Here is a 17120-nt window from a genome sequence, read left to right on the forward strand (position 1 = left end):
TCCTTGCAACTCTTACTAACTCTCATTTGATATGTTCCTAGAGGAAGACAAATATTTGTCAAACCAATTTTTTGAGCGTCATTTGTTATCACAGTATAACCTAACCTAAACTAAATATTAGAAGGCTATTTTAAAAGAGAGTGTAAAGAATAAGTCTTTCCATATCTTGGAGCTTTTATTCTTTATTTTTAATCTTAATTATTTTAATATACATATACATACATATATTCATATGTTGTTTCTCTCTATCTTGGAGATTCTAAACCACAAGTTTAACTTCAACAATAAATATTTTAGGCACATGGGCCGTGTGGTTTCAGTGGCAGCTTTTCAACTCTGTGATTGTAGAGTGAAAGGCAATAAAAATGGAAGGGTTTTCCCCATGTTCCAATAAATCTTCAGTTATATGAACAGGCATTGGGTATGGGCTCCAATTTGCTGATCATCTGAGTTTTCTATACCGATGGCTTTCATCCCTGACTGCAAGTGAATTTCCTGAGGCAGATTTAATAAAACAATGCCAGGGTCCTCTACTTCCAGCTTAATCTTGGGGGACAGAGTGGACATGGATTTATATTTATCTCCAGATGACTGTAAAAGCCGATACCCAACACTGTGGCTAACGTGGTTCCTGAGACTACTGCTTAGACTGGGTGCATGTGCGATGTCTTAAAGCCACTTATAGCTTTCTCAGCACGAGAGCACAGTGTACTTATCACTGTAAGATAAGAGGAAATGAAGTTGTCTGCAGAAGGTGGCCTGAACCTGCCTTTGAGGTTTGAGAACCCAACACAAACATTTTTCTCTGGGGTGTTCCTCAACTTGAAGGGCACTGCTCAGTACACCTGGCTTTTATTGGTCTTTACCCTGCCTATGGAGAGATCCCCTTCCTCACAGACATCGGAATCCACAGCAGTTCCCAGAGACCTAGCACACAATTCCTTTCCAGTTTAGTCTTGCATGAGTGGACATCCATAATATGCAACCAAAAGAGGATTAGCTGAGACTGGTAGCCATGCCACATGCCTCTCTCGATTTTTCTATGTCTGTCAGTGTGAATGTCCACTCAGTACGAGCTCAAAGCCTGGACTGTGTTTCATGGAGCCTTTCTGCTTACTTCTTAAGCCCTTCTGATTTATACCTGCTCACTTTGAAACCTGTTATGGTTGCCAAGCAACGATGATCGTGAATGCCCCTGACAAAAATTTATGGATGAAAAAAGGATCCATCTATTATATTTTATATTATATTGTATATTATTTTTATATTTATATTGCCATACATATATTCCCATTATATTTTATATTTTTTAAAAGTAGCTTTTCTCTTTTGAAATCTGTATCAAAATAATTGAAAGGGTTGTTTACACAAATGTGAGCATCACTTAATTTCTTTGATTGTTTGCTCCATGCATTACATGTTACACAATCATATCCACACCAACTTTTGACAAAGGAATTCAAGAGTTTGTTGGGTCGTGTTTAACCCATTGAAGACAAGAGTATTTTGCCGAAAAGTTAGTGCTAGGAAACACATAGTGCTTGGCATTTGTTTCACAAGGTAACCACATCTGCTCCTGGATGTCTTCATCAGAAAGTGATGTCTCCCAGCTAGTCAAGTTCAGAAGTCCCTGAGTTCACGATGAACAATTTTAGAAGGAAACTTCTGGAGCTCATGCACATTCAGGCCTTCAGAGGAAAAAGAACTGGCCATTTGGACCTGTAAATCACCTTTCTCCAATGAGAATACTAGGCTGGTTCCAATGTTTTGTTTTAAATTTAAAAAGCTGGAGTTAAATAAATGCTCATTAAGACATTTATTGATGCAGCTCCAGACGTTCCTTCCTCGAAAGAGCGTATCAGTCAGTAATCAAGTGAGATTTGAACAGTGCCTACAAATCATGCATGCTTGTTTTTTCAGTGCAAGTGATCAAACCCAGGGTCTCATGCAAGCTAGTTAAATACTGCTCCCCTGGACTCCTCCTGCCCCAAGATATGTGTTTAGTAAGGAAAAATCCACCGGAGATATTTACAGTTTTAATGTTCCCATTTTGCTTTTTTGACTACAGGTACTGATCGTGGGCATTACAGTGCAGCCCAACATCTGGCCACAGGGTTGTACCCTGCCCCCCATCCTGATTAGACTTTTCCAATACCCACCCATCCCATGTCTCAGAAACCTGTTTATCTTTTGTTTCAAGCCACTTTCTTTCTGAAGAACCTAATGCTGTTCATGTTAAATTGATTTAATGTTCAATTAATGCTTACTTAATGTCAACTAGATACTAACTTAGTAATTTAATGTGTCAATAATCAGTGTTAACATTAACAAAGTCAGTGTAGTTAGGGACATTGGAACCATGAGTTTTTTCTTGAGACTTTTTTGTGCCTTGTGCATTGTAAAACACCATCTTGATGAGTAAGGCTGTTACAGAAATGCGTGTGTGCTGCAAAAAGTTCACCGTGTAAAAGTAAGCAACAAGTAAAAGTCACCTCCACTTCTGTGCCTTCTGTGTCCTACAGTGGCCTCCAGGTTGTGGGTTCTGTGGTGTGGCTTTCCCCAAGGAATAGCTGTTCTTACCTGTATAGAAGGATAGCTTAGCAAAATGATCCTACACAGACACACCCTGGATACAACCCACATGAGTTCAAATCCCACCTCTTCTGCTACCAACTCTTCCCACTTGAACTCAGGATCTCATGCTTGGCAGACAGGCGCTGCACCACTGAGCTAAATCCCTGACTCCATTCTTTATTTCTAAAACAAAAATGGGATCTCCTTTGCATTTCTGTGAGAATTAAATGTTTTTATGAATATGGTGATTCTTGGCCATTTATCATCCCATCACCATCATTGATGACTTCATGTGGAAATGTGTGTCTTCTTGAAGACAATTGTGATGGCCACTCAGATAGGCACCTAAATGACAGAACTGGAGGCCTGGGAAAAGGGGCTGGAGCTCAGAGTGTGCAGAACTCAGGAGAACATGTTTTGGTTATGGGTTTAATGTTACTCTATAAAAAATACATTGAAATCCTAACTTCCGTACCTTTGAATATGATCGTATTTGGAAGTAGGGTCATGGAAGATGTTGTCAGTCAGCTCGACATGATGCCATAGCAGAGTAGGTGGGTCCCAGTGCAGTACATTTGCTATCCTACAAGAAGAGGTCTGAAGGAAGTACAGTATGACCCCAATGTGAAGATGCAGCAGACATCAGAGTGAGGCATCCACGAGATGAGGGATTCCGGGAATCTTGACAGCCAATAGTATTAGGATAGAGTCAGGAAACAGATTCTTCCCTTAGCTTCTAGAAGGAACAAAGCCAGCCAGCACCTTGATTTCAGACTTCTGGCCTCCACAGTCATGAGAGAGTGCATATATTGTTCATGTGTCCTCTTGGTAACAATATGAAACCATTGTTTTAATTCAAGATGCAATAACAAAGTACTGTGGTCTGGGTGGCTTATGAACAAAAGGGCTTTATTGCTCATAATTGTGGCGGTGTGAAGCCTGAGGCATGGTGCAAGTACCAACCAAGTCTGATGTGGGCCTTTGTTTGGTGCAACCCTACATGGCTGAACTAAACAGGTGTCCCTTCGTAGGTGAGGGCTCCACTCCTATGACCCTGTCATCTTCCAAGGGCCCCATGTCTCAATTCCAGGGGTTAAGACTCAGCATGTGATTTTTCCAGGGAACAGGAACAATCATCCCAACTCACTTATCTTCATAAATGGGACATGAGCTGACTTCTGGCTGCTTGCTTTCATACCTTTTATGTCAGGTCACAAATCAGATCCCTACCTAACTCTGGCCTTGACCCATCATGCTTATGTAGGGCCCCCAAATCACCTTTCATTCTTGGACAAACTGTTTTGAGGGTAGTAATGGGAAGCAGCTGAGATAACCCTTTCACTCTTTACTACTCTTCTCTCACAACCCCAAGGCAGCTGGATCCTATCCCAGGGACTCATGTAAGGAAAGCTGCCATCGCAGACTGTAACCATCGGTGCCCCAAGACCAGCTACCCTTGAAGGAAAGCTTCCAGGACTTAGTGGTGTCGTACGTGAGGCCTCATGCATGAGGCACTAAGCTGTGAACTCATCGCCAGGCTGTCTGACTCAGCCTCCCCACTACTTGAGTAACCAACTGTAGTCCTTGTGATGAAATTCCATGCCTGCCTTTTCCCACTGTGTCTTCACAGTTTCTGGTTTTTAAAATCAGATCTTATTGGTACATTTTAGATACATGTGATGATCATACTCATCATAGAGAGTTTATACCTGTGCATGATATAACTTGATTCTTTTTCCCCCCCTTTCTCCTATCCTCCCTTCACAGTTTCTACTTTTTGACTTGAGCTAAATTCTGAGGTGCAAGTTTGGGATCCTCAGGCATGATCTGATGGTGTTTCCATGCACAACCGCCTCTTCATTTGACCTTCAGGGTTGTGCAGGTGGGACTTTCTTCTATCAGGAGCTGTGGCTCCATCTGAATGTCAGGTTCACACCAGCCCAAACACATCAGCACTCTTGTCCTGTGAGCTCCACAGCAGGAATGGGCAGCAGCGGCAGCGAAACCTTATTCAGGTACTGGTCTAGGTGCTTCAAGCTCAGGCATTCTGGGGCTAGGGTCTCTGCAACCTTTGTAACTCCTATTCTTTCCTGACACCTGAGTACTTAGCAGGACCAACATTTGGTATTAGTGGGTCCGTGAGGGAAGTGGAAGGCACTGTTCCAAGGCTCAGCCCAATTCTCCCGCCCCCAAGCCCTGTCTTGGCTCTTCATGCTTCCGTCCACTTCCTTTGTTCCCCTGTTTAATGCATCCAGAAGGAACAGAATTTTGAGGAGTTGGTCAGATGCCAGCTATATAAAAAGATGCCATAAAAGGAAATTGAGTGTGTTTGCAGAGTCTCTATTTCCTTCTTCATTTGTGCATGACACAACTCTGTTCTTGAAAGGCATAAAGACACCATCTGCCCCTTGTCAACATGAGGCAAATGACTCAAACATTCCAGGAGGCCCTGTCCTCTTGGGTTCCAGGGTCTAGGAGTAGTGTAAGCAATCCCAGGTCAGAGACCAGAGAACCTGACACTCTCCCACCTCTGCATCTCACTGGCCTGTGTCTCTCTGAGAGTTGTCAGCAGGAGGCAGTGATGACAGGGGGAGTATCTTCCACATTGCCTTGTCTTGTTATCCTTGCTGTGCTTCTCACTGAGATGAGAAAACTGGACCTGACACTCCTCACTGATCTAACTGGTCTCAAGACATTGTTAGGAAGAGAATCCTCCATGAACAGCTCAGGAAATCAAGCCATTTGTGGTCCGCTGCTCTGTAGCTATTTTCTCTCTAGGTCTGCATTCTATATCTTGAGGGTTTAGGGGATACACAACTGTAAACCTTTTTCTTTTTTAATTAGGCATTGTTTAGAATGAAAACATCATGATGTGCAGTCAGCAGTATGGGGAGCTAGTGAGAGATGGCACCTGTATTATATTGTGTGTCAGCACAGGTGAGGCAGTTCTACAACAAGTGGCCTTGAGGTGCAGAAGCCACAACACTAAAGGCTTAATTCTTTTTGCTTATTTATTTATGTTGTAAAGATTTGATTCTTCTTGTGTACCAGTTTCCTTTGTGTTCTTCACCTGGGACCATGCTGATGAAGAAGTCTCTATGTGAGGACTTTTTAGTTGTCATGGAGAAGGGAGAAGAAAGCAGGAGAAGAACTTGCTGAAAGCATCTGCTGCATCCCTGCTGCTCATATTCCACCAGTCAGGGGCAGGTCATCTGACCAAGTGTGACATCACAGAAAGTATATGACCTGCTCCAGGGAGAATCAGTGCACCTCTAGAAGCATCAAAGCATCCTCTTGGCTCCTACCTGAATCCAGCAGCAAGTCTGTAGCCATCGCTCTCAGAAATGGGAGGTAAGACAGCCACAAGGAGAGTGCCACACCTTCCTTAGATTTTCTGATGTCAATAACAATAATCAAGAGAAGTGAGCATCAGAAGCATTAGGAGGAGTTAGAACATCTGGATTAACTCATATTTAGTATCAGTCCAGCTGTGCATTTCTTTTTTTTTTTTAATATTTTTTTTGTCTTTTTCGTTTTTATCGGTACCAGGGATCGAACTCACGACTGCCTGCTTGCAAGGCAGGCGCTTATGCCACTGAGCTAAATCCCCAGCCCCACTGTGCATTTCTCTAAACCCCAGATTCCTCATCTGATAAAGAAGGGTTTAGATTACAGAAGTACTAAGGTTGGTGCAATAACCATTCAGAAAACCAGTCGTGGCATGTGACCCAAGGTAGTGGAGCATAACTGAAAAACAGCTGGAACACTTCCTGAGCCCTCACCAGCACGTGACCTGGTGAGGGCCCAGGTCCCAAACTTGGGAATCTTAATCTGATTCTACACCTTGTTTATTTTTCTCCTTGGGTTGGTATGCTCTCTCCTTTTTCTCTGCTTCCTTAAAACTTGATTTATTCCTATGAGAATTCTCACAGAAAGGAGAGTGTCTTGCAGTTTTCTACACTCATGTATTGTCTTCTCAGTTTTCCTTGAATTTCCTGGATATTGTCTATTTTTGATCCGGTCCGCAGATCAATCCATGGGGTGTACCTGGAGGGGGAATGGGGATGAAATAGAAACAGGGGGGAGACAAAGAGAGATGGAAGCAAGTCGAGAGAGTCCGATCAAGCCTGGTTTATTCAGGAAGTGATTACATCTTTTATAGGGAAAGGGCGGGCTGGTGGGACAGGAAGAGCTACGGGGATGAATACAACAGGGTCATCATCACGTCCGGGTATGTGACATAAGCAGGAGAGGATTATGGTTAACATAGGCAGGTACATCATATGCCCATAGGAGAGAGAGATGAGGAGGCAGCAATGGAGCAGTCATGCCACTCCGTATATCTCCTCCCTTTCTGTATTATTTAATCAGGAGTATGGCAGGCCCTGTGAGGACAGTGCCTGTGTTAGGTCAAGGAACCTCATTACATGAACCCAACCAGTCCTTACCCGTCATGGGCTTGCAGGACAGCAATTGGTCCTGTGCCTGTCTTAGGCAGCCGATGGAGTAACATGTTTGTCCTAGTTGCCCGTCTCTGGCTGCCTGTCCCTTGCCACAGGGCAGTTAGTTCATATCATCATATGGGCCACTCGTGGGAATTCCTTCCTGGTAGGTTTGTTGATCTGCCATCTCCATCTGGTGATAGTGTACCTGAATGGGCTTTGCCATAAACACGTCTATCCAGTTATTAATGAGCATCATAATCCTCTGAAAAATACAAGGACCCACAGATAGGAGAAGCAACAGGGCAGCTAGGGGACCCAAAAGGGGCGCTAGGTAAGGGAAAAGTCCCCCCCCCCACTTTGAGGAGAAGGGGTTTGCATCCATTTGTTGTAGTCACTGTTGAAGCTGTTCTTCTGTTTCTTGGAGCTTGCCTCGCATAACACCGGACTGATTGACATAGAAGCAACTTTTTTCTGCAGTCTATTTGGCTGGTTTGTGGTCCTCCAGACTGAAAAGAGCCTCCTCCACAGTCACGGGGGTTGTGTGCATGGCTGTCAGCAGTTGTAGTCTGTTTGGCGGGGGTCTAAATCCACCATGGGTGTGGTACGGTCTGAGGAGAAGGCTGAGTAGGCAGCATAAGGCTCAGAGGAGTTGTGTCATCTGTAAAAGAGCACAGGGGGTTGTGCCTCAGGAAATGACATTATTCCTGGGCATCACATGGGGTCTTTGAAGAACTGTATACTTGTTTTACAAGGCACTCAGGTAGCCATCTAGCCTCTCTGTCTTGTTGAGAGTAAACACATACTGAACTGTGTCCCCATATGAGAACAAGGTCAGGGCCATGCAATGAATTAGTCAGAGGGTCTCTCCATAGTACAGAAGCAAATTGCTTTTGTGTTTCAGAATGCCAAAAATGCATGGCTACTGACTGTCCAGAAGCATCCAAATTTAAAAAATTAAGGATTAATAAGGCAGGAGATAGAATATTTTTAGGTGTCCTCCTTGTGGAGTACCATTCCCCTCTTTTTTTTATTTTATCAACAGTGAGTTTTAGGGAAAGATGTGCCCTTTTAACTATGCCTTGAGCTTGAGGGTTATAAGGTATGCCTTTTATATGATCAATATTAAGATGTTGACAGAAATGAGCAAAGGCAGAACAAGCATAGCCTGGACAACCACCAGCCTTCAATTGCTGTGGGCATCCCAAAACCGACAAGGTGGCCAACACATGGCTAACAACATGTCTGGTAGCTTTGCCAGGCCGGGGAGAGGTATAAATGAAATCACTAAAGATAGCTATAGTTAAATGAACATATTTAAGACTGCCAAGCTCAGGAATGTGGGTGACATCCATTTGCCGTAATGCATTGGGATAAGTCCTCTAGGATTAACCCCAAAGTGTGGAATTGGGAGGTGTACGGCACAAGACAGGCAATTTTTTACTATCTGTCTGGCTTGTTTTCTAGTGATCTTAATACAGCATTACAGAAAAATAAATGGTAAGAAATCACCAGTTGATAAGTTACATATTGTCATCTTAGAAATAGTTGTTCAGGTTACAAAATTAAAATATGTAAAGTGACATTTAAATAGTGACACTGCCAACAGTTCTGTTCAATGATCCAACAAAAACTTAGTAATATGTTTATCAATCCTACACACTTGTTTTTTATCTCAAAGAGGGCAAGACCAAACATATCAAAACAGAACAAAACAGTTTAAAAAAAAGATTTAAAGAAATACAGATTTTAAAGCAAGTCCACTGGAGATCTTTACTGTTTACTTAATTATCTCTAGTTTCCTCCAAACAGTTGTGCCCATCTTTATGCACATTACATACACACTGCATATTATAGAACTAATCAAATCATTACAGGATGATGAGGGCTCCTCAGGTTTTTAAGATCTGACATTGGGGAAGACAATAATAACTACCATAGTGTCTCTCATTCTCCTTTTAGCAGCTGTCCCCATTCTTACATATGCTGAAATTAAACTTAAGAGACTAGACCGATATCACTCCGATCAGTTAAATGAGTCAAAGTAATTGACATTGGAATCTCTATCTCTGGAGTCTTTTTGTAAAATGACCAGTCTCTCTACAGGTAAAACAGTTTTGTTTATGCTTTTAAGATAACAACTGTTTAACTGTAAACCCTTGCAAGGCAGCAGCCATAGCAAGGCCTTGCTGACAAGCGGTTTCAATGTCAATGGTACCAGGGATTGAACTCACAGCCTTTTATTTATCAGGCAGGCAACTGTGCCACTGAGTTAAATCTCCAGCCCTGGGGACTGAACTCACAACTTTGTGCTTCGCTTATGTCACTGAGCTAAATCTCCAGCCCCTGCTTAATGCTCCTGAGGAATTCATATTGCCCTTAAATTGGTTTTGGGCCTCTCTGTTGGCATAGGCATCCTCCACTATTAACATATTAAGGTCCCACCCACTGCCGGGCTTGTGTATTGCGCCTGGTGGTCTCTTTGCAATTTTTTGTATATTCTGATTTTTACAAAAGATTATCCCCACTGGATAAAATCACTTGGGTCAATCTTTGCCAATCTGTAGGTGTGAGCCAGCCGTCAGCCAGAGAATTTAAAACAGCAAGAGTGAAAGCAGCTGTAAGGCCATATTGGGCAACTGCTATCTTTAATTCTTTTAAAGCTGCCACTGTGAATGGCATATGGGTTCTAATGACTTGTGGAGCTAGCAGCGTGGCGCTCATGCTGTCTTGCGGCTGTGTGGCGCCATCTTGGGGAGGTACGTTTGTTTCCGTCATCGGAAATGCAATTTTGGGGAGGGGCCCACCCTGTTGTGGCAGAAGTGAGGCAAGTGCCATTTTAAGAGTGCCATGAAGCCTGCTGGAGGAAGGCACCATCTTAGGAGCACTATAAGGCTGTGTAGCTTGGAGGGCATTGTGCGACCGTCTCCTCAATCTGAGGATCTGTATGCTGCTGGGCAAGCAGCTCAGAAATTAAATTCCAATATGCAAAGGTGGTCACCGGAACATTTTCTGGACCGAAAACCTTATAATAATCTTTTAGAGCATCTCTTACTCTTTTCTACCTCTTGGTATCTATAGAGCCCTCTAGGGGGAACCAAGGGCAAAGTTTATGGATAAATTGAAAATACTGCAACAATTCTTTTATTCTAACCCTTAACCCTCTTGTCTTTAATGCCTTGCTGAGGCTTCCCATGAACAATTTATGTTCGCTCAATGCTTGACCCATGTCTGGGAAAGGGAATGGTGTTGCCGTTCACTCACCTTGACTCGGGCGGCACTCTGGGCAGTCGTCCATGCAGGCCTCGGTCCTTGATTTAATGTGCTTTCACTTCTAGCCTTGGTCCTTGATTTGGTTTGCTTTCACTTCTAGCCACGGTCCTTGATTCAATTTGCTTCCACTTTTAGCCTGCATTCTCGAACGGCTCCCTCGTTAACTCCCCCATGCCAGGAGCCCCCACGCTGGGCGCCACTTGATTGGCCCATGGATCAATCCTTGGGGTGTATCTGGAGGGGGGATGGGGATGAAATAGAAACAGTGGGGAAACAAAGAGAGAGGGAAGCAAGTCGAGAGAGTCCAATCAAGCCTCGTTTATTCAGGAAGTGATCACATCTTTTATAGGCCAAGGGCAGGTTGCTGGGACAGGAAGAGGCTACGGGGATGAATACAACAGGGTATCGTCACGTCCGGGTATGTGACATAAGCAGGAGAGCATTATGGTTAATGTAGGCAGGTGCATCATATACCCATAGGAGAGAGAGACGGGGAGGCAGCAATGGGGCAGTCGTGCCTCTCCCTACATATTTTTATTTATTTATTTATTTTATGTTGTCTATTTTTTGAATCTTGATTCTTGAGCTGCCTTCTGTGTTTCTTCCTCGTCTACCTCCAAGGCTTTCATGAAGCTGTACTCAATTGCTGTTTTAAAAATACCAGCTATTGTTTGGATATTGTCTTGGTTATCTCTTTTTCATTGATGAGACAAAATACCCAACACCCAAATGAAGTAAGGAAAGACTTATTTAGCTTACTGTTTGTGGAAGTTTCAGTCCATTATCAGCTGGCTCCAAGGCAGGGTGGCATGGCATTGGGGCAACACTCCAAGACAACAGCCAGCAAAAGCAGCCAGAGCAAAAGAGAAAAGAGCAAATCTCTTTTCCTTGCTTATATTGTATGCAGATCACCCCCAACCCTCAGCTCCTGGGCAGATGTAGCACTCACAAACCTCTGTGCCGTCCTCTTGTACAGAATGAGGATATTTAGAGGCTCCTCCCTTACTGTTCAATCATTTAGTTAAACTTCAGACCTTCTCAAATTGACACAGTGAACAATATCCCAGGAATGGTAAGGGCTTGTCCTCTACATCCCAGGATGGAGAGCTTCTGAGCTGCTTAGTTAACCTTCTAGATTTCTCAAATTGACAGAATGTATAAGCCACAACAGATACTTTATCTTATTTGATTCTCAAAACATTACCACAAGGAAGATATTATTTACCCCATGATAATGTCTACTTCATAGGTTTTCTGTCAGCCCAGCAAAATGTCAAACATGTAATACACAGTTGGCGATCAAAAAACAGTGACATAAAATCTCAAGTAAAAATTTTCACACCTGACTGCCGATGGTTTAATGTATATGAACTGAGTTTCATGTACAAAGTCATAAAAATAGTATATGAAGTTACCTAAGGCTAAAATCCTATAAGAGATATACAGAACATAAATGAATTTCTGTTTGGACCTGGTCCCATTCCCAAGGTATCTCATTATGTATATGCAAATATTCCAAAATCTGAAAAATGCAAAATCCAAACAGAGAGTTCCTCAGGCAGGGAGCTCCGTGGCTCCAATTCAGGGTTTTGTGAACACGGATCTTGTTTTCAAGAAAGCTCCAGGAGTGGGAGCAGGAGCTGGAGAGCATCCACTGTGTGGGTGTGGGCCATGACCACAGAAAGCATCCACTGGAGGTTCCAGGGGCAGGCTGTTTGACTCCACAGTGATGCTCTTTATTGTCCAGCCTCTTCTCAGGATGGGTGGCCTTAACTGCCCACCTCAGTGGCAGCATGGGCTGTTCATGGACCCTGTGACCTTACCTTATTTTGCAGCTGGATGTGTTGGTGGGTTACAGTGGTCCACTCCCCAGTGGGGATGGCTTGGGGACAGCTGCCCTGCATGGAGGTGGTTGCAGCTCAAGTAAACATGGGCTTATGTCACATCAGAGTTAAACTATAGATAAATGGGCTCAACAGACTGTGATCCAGCCAAAAAACACAATACTTATTCTTTTCAGCAGCTCATGGAGCTTTCTCCAGAATAGACCATCATTTAGTCCATAAAGCAAGTCTTAATAAATACAAATTAAAATAAATCTCATGGTACCAGGTCACCATGGAATGGAACTAAAAATTAACGCCAAACATGTAAACACTAAGTAATATACTTTGAATGATCAATAGGTCAATGAAAAAATCAAGGGATAAGTTTAAAAATTGCTAGAATCAAATTATAATGGAAATATAATGTGTCCAAATCTGAGGTAAAGCAAAAAAGAGTTCTAAGGGGACGTTTACAACTATGACTGACTACATCAGAAAAACAGAGCTGGACAAGGAGACACATGCCTGTAACTCTAACACTCTGGAAGTTTGAGGCAGGCTTGTGTTCAGTCCACTTTGCTGGAATTGAACCGAGGGCTGCTTCAAACTCCTATATACAATAATTGTATGAAGGCTGTTCAGCATCTTTATCCATAGGGAAATGTAGATCAGAACTACAAGGATCCCAGTTAGAATGGTTCAGTTAAAAATACAGTAGTTTCTGGCAAAGATGCAGGTTAAAGAAACCCTGTACTGTTGGCAGGAATATAAACTAGTACAACCACCTTGGAAATCAGCATGGAGGTTCTTCAGAAAATGAAACTAGGGCTACTATTTGACCCAGCTATATAACTCCTCAGTATATACTTGAAAGAATTGAAGTCAGCACACTAGAGTGACACCAGCATACTCATGTGGGCCAGTTCACAATGGCTGATTATATAAACAGCCTAAATGTCCATTAACAGAGGAGTGGATAAAGAAAACATGGTATAAATACACAGTGGAATTTTTGGGGAGTATTGGGAATCAAACTCATAACCTCACACTTGTGAGGCAGGCACTATGCCACTGAGCCATATCATCAGCCCTGCACAGTGGAGTATTATTACACAGTCATAAGAAAGTGAGACCATACCATTTGTAGGAAGATGGGTAGAGCTGAAGCCCACTGTGTTAATGGGTAAGCCAGACTCAGAAGCCAAATATGACATTTTTTCCTCATAAATAAAATACACCCACCCAAGAAAATGACCAAGAAAAAAGAGCAATTATAAGTAAGGGGAAGGGAGAGAATTAATGAAGAGAAAGAGGACCCGAGGTCCAGGAAGGGAGGAGAAGGGGAAAATGGAGAGGGTAAAATAGTCAAAGCATATTACATGCATGTAAAATATGCAAAAATGGAACCAATGTTTGTGTGTAACTAATAGACACCAATTAAAAGGCGAGGGAATAAGGGGTTGAGATGGAAGTGGGGAGGGTGAGGCCAAAGCCATGGAGAAAGCCCAGCAGAGGAGGAGGGAGCTGTGCTGCCCCTTTGGCTCTGGAAAGGAGCTTCTTGTAGCTTCTGTCAAGAGGAGATGACCTCAGAAGAGTGAAATTTGTGGCTGGGGTTTGTGTACGCCCCAGTCAGGAGGCAGAAGGAGGAGTAGGAGAGGGCAGAATTTAAGATGACAGCTTGGTGACATAACCATTTCCTACTGCAGGTGGAGACAGTAAAACAAACAGCTCTTAAGAGGTGAGATAGGGGAGGCTCCCGGTGAAGTTCGAGGTACAGGGGTTGCATGAGGAAGGCCAGGCCTGGGTGGCCTCAACTCCTTCAGTGGAGGGTCGTCAGTTTTGGTTCTTTGGTTATTTTACATTAAAAGTTGTCTGGAATACACCTCATAGCTTCTCCTTGCAAACATCACGTAAGTGTAAACCTGGCAAACAGCATGTTGAGAGGGCTGTCCTAGAGAAGGCTCAGGCCTCCAGGCTGTGTCTCTGTGTGTGAGTGCATGTGCTGTCAGCTTTTCCAACGTCATAGATGGCAATGCCCAGCTGGCAGCAGTCCTACCCCAAGCTCAGTGCTGAGAGCTGATAGGCCCTACCCATCCTGCCACCCTGGCACACGCTTCTCCACTGAGGAAGTGGTGTTCCATTCAGGGCATCAAAACCTGATTGCTGGGAACTCTTGGAGGTAAGTTTTCTACGTGCTGAGGCCCCTGATTTTCACAGGAACTCCATTTTAAATACCCAGAGAAGTGTCAGTAATTACTAACCCATTCCTCTGTCTGTCCTTGACATACAGTATTGGCACCATTTATTAAAGAGACTGTCGTTCTTCCAGTGAACACGTTTGGCTCCTTTATCAAGATAAGGTGGTTGACTGTGTTTGTAGTTGTGGTTGTATTTTCTAATCTATTACATTGATCTTCAGATCTGTTTTTATTCCAGTACAATATTGATTTTATTGTAGTAGCTTTTTTTTTTTTTTTTTTTTTTTTTTTTTTTTTTTTTTGGTCTTTTTCATTTTTATCGGTACCAGGGATCGAACTCACGACCGCGTGCTTGGAAGGCAGGCGCATATGCCACTGAGATAAATCCCCAGCCTCAGTCTCTATTGCTTTAATTTCTGCTCTGATTTTTATAATTTCCTCCCTTCTTTTGACTTTGGGCTTGACTTGCTCTTCTTTTTCTAGATGTTTGAGGTGTAGCATCAAGTTGTTTATTTGTGATTATTCTGTTTTCCTGATGTGGGAACTCAGTGCAATACATTTTTCTCTAAGGACTGCTTTCATTGCATCCCACAGATTCCAGTAAGTTGTGTTTGTATTTTCGTTTGCTTGTAGATAATGTTTAATTTCTTTAATTTCCTCTGTGACCCACTGATTGCTCAAGAGTGCATTATTCAATTTGCATGTGTTTGTATGTTTTTTGCAGTTTCTTTTTTCATTAATTTCTAGTTTCATGGCACTATGATCTGATAACATGCATGAGATAATTTCAATTCTTTGCATTTAGTTAAATATGTTCTGTGGGCTAGTATATGGTCTGTTTTAGAGAATGTCCCATGTACTGCGGAGAAGAGTGTATATTCTAATGTTGTTGGATGGAACACTATATATGTCTATCAAGTCCATTTGTTCACAGGGGTGATTCAGTTCTGTTATTTCTTTGCTGATTTTCTGTCTGGTTGATCTGTCTCTTGGTGTCAATAGTGTGTTGAGGTCTCCTGTTACAATTGTGTTATTACTTATTTGATTTTTCATTTCTGTTAATGCTTGCTTTGTATAGCTGGGTGCTCTTGAATTTGGTGCATATATATTTGAGATTGGTATCACTTCCTCTTGAAGTTTTCCCCTAACTAGTATGTAGTGACCCTCTTTATCTCTTAGGATAATTCTTGGTTTGAAGTTCACATTGTCTGCAAACAGAATAGTTACCCCCCACTTTTGCGGGGGTTCCTCTTCCATGCAGGAACATGAAGTATTGTTTTCCATCCTTTGACATTCAGTCTATGAGTTTCCTTTTGGGTTAGATGGGTTTTTTATGGACAGCATATTCCATTCTGCCAGTCTATTTCTTTTAGTTGGTGAATTGAGACCATTTACATTAATGGTTATAACTATTATATATTAGTTTACTGCTGACATGTTATCTTTCTGCTGTTGCATCTTTATCTTTCCATTCGGTTTAGTTTGCCTTACTTAGTGGTTTTTTTCCTACGTGTACCTTGACTGTCTTTTAGTATTCTTTGCAGGGTTGTTTTGGTGATCACGAAATTCTTCAGCTATTCTTAGTCATGGAAGTATCTTATTTCTCTATCCATTTTGAAGGACAGTTTTCAGGGTACATCTGTCTAGGTTGGAAATCGTTTTCCTTTAAGATCTGAAATACTTAATGTTCTTCTTGACTTCATTGCTTGTGTTGAGAACTCTTCAGTGATTCTGATAGGTTTTCCATTATTGGTGATCTGTGTTTTCTCTCTAACAGCTTTTAATAATCTATTCTTATGTTGGATTTCTGGGATGGTGATTATTACATGTCTGTGTATAGTTTTATTTTGATTATGACTATTTGGAGTTCTATATGCTTCACTATTCCAAATATCAGTTTCCATTGTCATGTTTGGGAAATTTTCAGCTATTACTTGATATCATTTGTGTTGTTCCCTTCTTTTTCATTTACTGCTATCAATATTATGTTGTTTTTCTTTGAATCGCCTTGCAGCTGTTGAATTGTTATTTCATGATTCCTTGTTATTTTTACAAGGTCTTTCCTTTCCTATTCACTACCTGCAATCTTGTCTTTGAGATCTGAAATTCTGTCTTCGTTTTTGTTGAGGTGGTTTTGACAATTTTCAATGGAATTTTTGATTTTCTATATATCTCTTTTAATCTGCTTCATGTATTCTGTTTGTTTCTTATATTGTTCATCCAGGGGTTCTAACTTTTTTTTGTTCCTGTAATTTTTTATCTGTGTCTTCCTTACATGTGTTCAGCATCTCTTTCATTGCTTTTATCATTTCTATTTTACCTCAGAGATTATTTCTAATTTGAATTTCTTTAAAGCTTCCTGGAGTTGCTTCTTTATTTCAGTTGCTATTGTTTCATGTATTTCAGGTGTATGGCATATATTTTCTTCTATGTACATGGCTCCTAGGCTTTCTTAGGATGGGCTAGAGGTTTGAGATTGCATTTTGGTCTTTTGTTTTGTCATTTTCATATATTTCCATGTTTCAAGTGATGTTCCAAAGCTTACCCTGGGCATGTTGGAAATCTTCTCCTACACCCTCAGTTCCTGGGAATAATGGACATTGCTGAGTGTCCAGTCAGGCTCATGGATCTCCCATGCCACCTCCAGTGTTCCAGGAAGCTGGGAGGGCACCTAACCACTGTGGATGATGGTCCAAAGCTCTCCCCATGCAAGCACCGATGCCCTGGAACTCACTTCACGTGCCCTCAACTCCCATGATTTAAGAAGGTCATCTGGCATGGGCTAGTTGGGCCGCAAAACCTCCAAA

At 42.2% G+C, this 17120-nt stretch overlaps 1 long non-coding RNA gene across 1 annotated transcript; it reads right to left on the minus strand.

Annotated features, from left to right (window-relative positions):
* Positions 1 to 6690: 6690 nt before the first annotated feature.
* Positions 6691 to 10591, minus strand: LOC134472869 (uncharacterized). Its single transcript, XR_010042846.1, has 2 exons — positions 10281 to 10591; positions 6691 to 7677 (listed from the first exon to the last, which is right to left on the minus strand). It is a non-coding gene; the product is annotated as an uncharacterized LOC134472869 (long non-coding RNA).
* Positions 10592 to 17120: the final 6529 nt, after the last annotated feature.

Source organism: Cavia porcellus, unplaced genomic scaffold (assembly GCF_034190915.1).
Source record: "Cavia porcellus strain 051 isolate PalLab524CR breed Dunkin Hartley unplaced genomic scaffold, mCavPor4.1 scaffold_2, whole genome shotgun sequence".
Taxonomy (NCBI): domain Eukaryota; kingdom Metazoa; phylum Chordata; class Mammalia; order Rodentia; family Caviidae; genus Cavia; species Cavia porcellus.